Source organism: Somniosus microcephalus, unplaced genomic scaffold (genome assembly GCF_052327205.1).
Source record: "Somniosus microcephalus isolate GS21.2 unplaced genomic scaffold, FLI_Smic_1.0 unresolved_chr4, whole genome shotgun sequence".
NCBI lineage: Eukaryota > Metazoa > Chordata > Chondrichthyes > Squaliformes > Somniosidae > Somniosus > Somniosus microcephalus.
The window spans coordinates 49,614,153-49,620,198 of NW_028225182.1; positions in this window are offsets into that span (position 1 = coordinate 49,614,153).

The following is a 6,046-nucleotide window of genomic DNA, read 5'->3' on the forward strand; positions in this document are numbered from 1 at the left end:
TAATGAGGTGGAGGATTGAGTTGGCATGCTACCATTTCGATATAGTCTATCGTCCGGGGAAGGATAATGTTGCCGCTGATGCGCTGTCAAGGGCTTATTGTTCTGTGCTTCACGGAGATACGCTTATTAATCTTCATAATGCTTTGTGCCATCCTGGTGTTACGAGGATGATACACTTCGTACGCAGTAAGAATTTGCCCTTTTCAGTTGAAGACGTCAAGCGGATGACTTCGTCATGCTCTGTCTGTGCCCGGTGTAAACCAAATTTCTTTAAGCCTCAACGAGCTCATCTTATAAAGGCTACTTCTCCCTTTGAACGCCTGAGCATTGATTTTAAGGGGCCTCTTCCTTCAACGACTCAGAATCGATATATATTTACTGTTGTGGATGAGTTTTCAAGGTTCCCTTTTGCTTTTCCTTGTGCAGATGTATCAGCTGCTACAGTTATTAAATGTCTGACTCAACTTTTTGTCATCTTTGGGATGCCTGCGTATATCCATTCGGATCAGGGAAGTTCTTTTATGTCTTCCCAGTTGAAGGAATACCTCCAGAGTCGGGGAATTTCTACTAGTAGAACTACCCCGTATAATCCCCAGGGTAATGGACAGTGCAAACGATACAATGGGGTGATCTGGAAGGCAGTTATGTTGGCTTTGACATCCCAGAACCTTAAGAATACACAGTGGGAAATGGTACTGCCTGATGCCCTGCATTCCATTAGATCATTGCTTTCAACGGCTACTAATGTGACCCCCCATGAAAGGCTCTTCAACTATCCGCGGAGATCCACTACGGGATATTCGGTACCTTCATGGCTTACTATGCAGGGACCTGTGCTGCTCCGACGCCATGTTAGACTGTCAAAGTATGATCCTTTAGTGGAGGAGGTGGAGCTATTGGAGGCAAATTCCCAATATGCTCACATTCGATTCCAAGATGGGAACGAAAGTACGGTTTCAGTTAAAGACTTAGCTCCTTGTGGTGGCCAGCCCTCTCCTGAGGACATTAACAATAGCCATAATTCAGATAATGTTGATGTCGTCACAGATACTACGAACATTTCCAATCCTATTGCAGACACTTACAATTCTCTTAGTCTGCCCCTGATGGATGTTCATGACCCTCCCAGTCTACCTTCTAATGGGACTTCCAATCCGGAAACCGTTGATAATCGGGATATTGATAGCCTCCCTGCAGAAGATATTTCTGTGTCTCCTGGTGTGGGAGGGCAAGGAACTCCACCAAGGCTAAGAAGGTCGACACGAACAAGATATCCGGTCGACCGATTAAAAATGGACTTTTAAAATAATTAATAATTTAATAGTAAAATTTTAAAATTGTTGAAGGCATTATATATGTATTGCTCTAGTCATAAATAACTCATTGTAAACTGTAAAGGCTACCTAGGTTGAAGTATATTTTAAAAGGAGGGGTGAATGTGGTGATTATTCTTGTTTTATAAGAAGCATTGTAATTGATTGCCTGTTTTCCTGCCTTGAGATATATGCTGTAAACTTATTGGTTAGTTGATTCCATGTGACCTGTGGTGGCCATCTTAAATTCAGTTTTCTACAGCTTGGTTGAGACTGGGTGCTCAACATGTACTTGCTGGTTTTTTAAGGTTAATAAAGCCTAGCTTTTGAAAGGCAATCTACTCTTTATTTCAATGGGTGAAGTGTGTCTGAAGATGACAATATTGAATGGGTGAAGTGTTGCTGAAGATGACTATATTGGATGGGTGATTTGTGTTGCTGAAGAAGACTATATTGGATGGGTGAAGTGTGTTGCTGGAGATGACTATATTGGATGGGTGAAGATTGTTGCTGAAGATGACTATATTGGATGAGTGAAGTGTTGCTGAAGATGCCTCTATTGGATGGGGAGGTGTTGCTGATAATGACTAAATTGGATGGGTGAAGTGTGTCTGAGGATGACTATATTGGATGGGTGAAGTGTTGCTGAAGATGACTATATTCGATGGTTGTAATGTGTTGTTAAGGAAGACTATCTTGGATGGGTAATGTCGGTCTGAAGATGACTATATTGAATGGGTGAAGTGTGTCTGCAGATGACTATATTGGATGGGTGAAGTGTTGCTGAAGATGACTATATTGGATAAGTGAAGTTTTGCTGAAGATGACTCTATTAAAGGGGTGAAGTGTGTCTGATGATGACTATATTGGGAGGGTGAAGTCAAATCAAATCAAATCAAATCAACTTTTATTGTCATTGTTAGTGCACAAGTGCAGTACAACAAAATGTAGGCTTGCAGCTCCCGAGAGTGTACAATTTGGATTAGGACACTTAAACATTTCAACATACATTTGTACATATATATTAGCATAAATATGACCATAATAAAGTGCATCGGCAGATGTGCAGGCTTTAGTGTTTATTTGTGGAGTTCAGTAGGATGACAGCCCTGGGAAAGAAGCTGTTCCTAAATCTGGTCATACGGGTGCGAATGCATCTGTAGCGTCTTCCAGATGGTAGGAGGGCGAACAGACTGTGGCTGGGGTGGGTAGGGTCTTTGATGATGGACCGTGCCCTCCGTAGGCAGCGTTTCTGATATATATGTTCTATGGTCGGTAGCCGGGTGCCGGTAATGCGTTGGGCAGTTTTGACTACCCGCTGCAGGGCTTTCCGGTCATGGGAGCTACAGCTGCCGTACCATACCGTGATACAGTTTGTCAGGATGCTCTCTATAGTGCAGCGGTAGAAGTTAGAGAGGATCGGGGGTGACAGATTACATCCCTTCAGCCTCCTCAAGAAATATAGGCGCTGCTGGGCCTTCTTCACCAGAGAGGAGGTGTTGAGGGACCAGGAGAGGTCTTCCGTGATGTGGACTCTGAGGAACTTAAAGCTGGCCACCCTTTCCACCTCCACCCCATTGATGTGGATGGGGGTGTGACTTCCGCCTTTGGACTTCCTGAAGTCCACGATTATTTCCTTTGTTTTCTTGGTGTTAAGGGCCAGGTTGTTGTCGGCACACCACTTCACGAGATGCTGGACCTCCTCCCTGTAGGCTGACTCATCGTTGTTGGTGATCTGGCCTACTACCGTGGTGTCATCTGCAAACTTGATGATGGTGTTGGAATCATTAACAGCCACACAGTCGTGGGTGAAGAGGGAGTAGAGGAGGGGGCTCAGCACACATCGTTGTGGGGCCCCCGTGTTCAGGGTCGGGGGGGGAGGTGTGGTTGCCTAATTTGACAGACTGGGGTCTGTCTGTTAGGAAGTCCAGGGTCCAGTTGCAGAGGGAAGTGTTCAGGCCAAGAGTTTGGAGTTTGGTGGCCAGCTTGTTGGGGATGATAGTGTTGAATGCTGAGCTGTAGTCTATAAACAACATTCTGATGTAGGTCTCCTTACCATCGAGGTGATTCAGTGCCGAGTGTAGAGCAGTAGTGATTGCATCCTCCGTTGATCTGTTTGCCCGATAGGCAAACTGGTGTTGGTCAAGGGAGGCAGGAACACTGGCTTTGATGTGGGCTAAGACCAGTCTCTCGAAACACTTCATTATGATGGGTGTGAGTGCGACAGGTCGATAGTTGTTCAGACACGTCACAGCCGCTTATTTAGGCACAGGAATGATGGTGGCGGTCTTGAAGCATGTAGGGACTACTGCCTGGGCCAATGACAGGTTGAAGATGGCGGTGAAGACATCAGCCAGCTGATCAGCACATTCCTTGAGTACCCGTCCAGGGATGCTATCCGGTCCAATAGCCTTTCGTGTGTTCACTCTGCGTAAAGCGCCCCTTACGTCGGAGGTCGACAGAGTGAGCACCTGGTCTTCCGGGGGTGGCAAGGCTTTGGTAGCCAGCTCCTTGTTGTCCCTGTCGAAGCGAGCGTAGAAGTTGTTAAGCTCCTCCGGAAGGGAGGCGTCGCTGACCGGGGGACTGGTGTTTTTGCCCTTGTAGTCCGTGATGGCCTGGATGCCTTGCCACATGCGCCGGGGGTCCGAGTTGTTGCGGAAGTGATCCTCTATCCGCAGTGTCTGTTTCCATTTGGCAGTCCTGATACCCTTTTTTAGGTTGGTCCTAGCTGCTCTGTAAGCCGCCGCGTCGCCAGATTTAAATGCTGCGTCGCGTGCTTTCAACAGTGAGCGGACCTCTCCGTTCATCCAGGGTTTCTGGTTGGGGTATGACCTGATATTTTTGTGGGTCGTGACGACCTCGACGCAGCTGTTGATGTAGAATAGCACTGTGGATGCGTATTCCTCGATGTCATTGTGGGCAAACATGCCCCAATCAGTGCGTTCGAAGCAATCCTGAAGCTCCGATACTGCCCCCTCTGGTCATACTTTCACTGCTCTCATTGATGTTCTCTCTCTTTTGATGAGCGGTTTGTATGCCGGGGCTAGAAACAGGGAGAGGTGGTCAGACTTCCCAAGGTGGGGGCAGGGAATGGCCTTGTAAGCGTCTACAATGCTCGTGTAGACTTGATCCAGTGTGTTCTCCCCTCTTGTGGGGCAGGAGACATTCTGGTGGAATTTCGGTGGTACAGTTTTTAGGTTTGTGTGATTGAAGTCCCCCGCGACGATAAAAGCCCCGTCTGGGTGCGCAGTTGTCTGAAGTGTGTCTGAAGATGACTATATTGAATGGGTGAAGTGTTGCTGAAGATAACTATATTGGATGGGTGAAGTGAGTCTGAAGTTGACTATATTGGATGGGTGAAGTGTTGCTGAAGATGACTACACTGGATGGGTGAAGTGTGTCTGAAGATGACTATATTGTAAGGTTGAAGTGTATCTGATGATGACTATATTGGATGGGTGAAGTGTGTCTGATGATGACTATATTGGATGGGTGAAGTGTTGCCGAAGATGACTATATTGGATGTGTGAAGTGTCTCTGAAGACGACTCTATTGGATTGGTAAATTGTGTCTCAAGATCACTATATTAGATGGGTGAAGTTTGTCTGCACATGACTATATTGGATGGGTGACTTGTTGCTAAAGTTGACTATATTGGATGGGTGAAGTGTGTCTGAAGAGGACCTTATTGGATGGGTGAAGTGTGTCTGAAGATTACTATAGTGGGTGGGTGAAGTGTGTCTGAAGATGACAATATTGAATGGGTGAAGTGTGTTGCTGAAGATGACTATATTGGATGAGTGAAGTGTTGCTGAAGATGACTATATTGGAAGGGTGAAGTGTTTCTGAAGGTGAGTATATTGGATGGGTGAAGTGTGTCTGAAGATGATTAAATTGGATGGGGAAGTGTTGCTGAAATGATTATATTGTGTGGTTAAGTGCATTGCTGAAGATGACTATATTGGATGGGTGAAGCGTGTCTGAAGATGACTATATTGGATGGGTGAAGCGTGTCTGAAGATGACTACATTGAATGGGTGAAGTGTGTCTGAAGATGACTATATTGGATGGGTGAAGTGTTTCTGAAGATGACTATATTGGATAAGTGAAGTGAGTCTGAAGATGACTATTGGGAGGGTGAAGTGTGTCTGAAGATGACTATATTGAATGAAGATGACTATATTGAATGGGTGAAGTGTTGCTGAAGATGACTATACTGGATGGGTGAAGCGTCTCTGAAGACGACTCTATTGGATTGGTAAATTGTGTCTCAAGATCACTATATTAGATGGGTGAAGTTTGTCTGCACATGACTATATTGGATGTGTGACGTGTTGCTAACAAGAAAGTGTCGGTATTGTTAAATTTAATGGGTGCAAAGACGTATGGTTTATTACGAAATCTAGTAACCCCAACGAAGCCAATGGAAAAGAGTTTTGAAGACATAGTAACGATACTAAAGGAACATTTAAACCCCACACCGCTGCTGATAGCAGAAAGATTCAAGTTTCACAAACGGAACCAGCATAAGGATGAAAGCAATGCTAATTATTTAACAGAACTGCGCAAACTATCGAAACACTGCCAGTTTGGAGCGGGACTGGCAGATACCTTAAGGGACAAGTTTGTGTGTGGGCTTCAAAGTGAAGGAACCCAGAAATGGCTTTTATCTGAAAAGGACCTTACGCTGGAAAAGGCTTTCAGCATTGAGGTATCATATGAAGCAGCAGCAC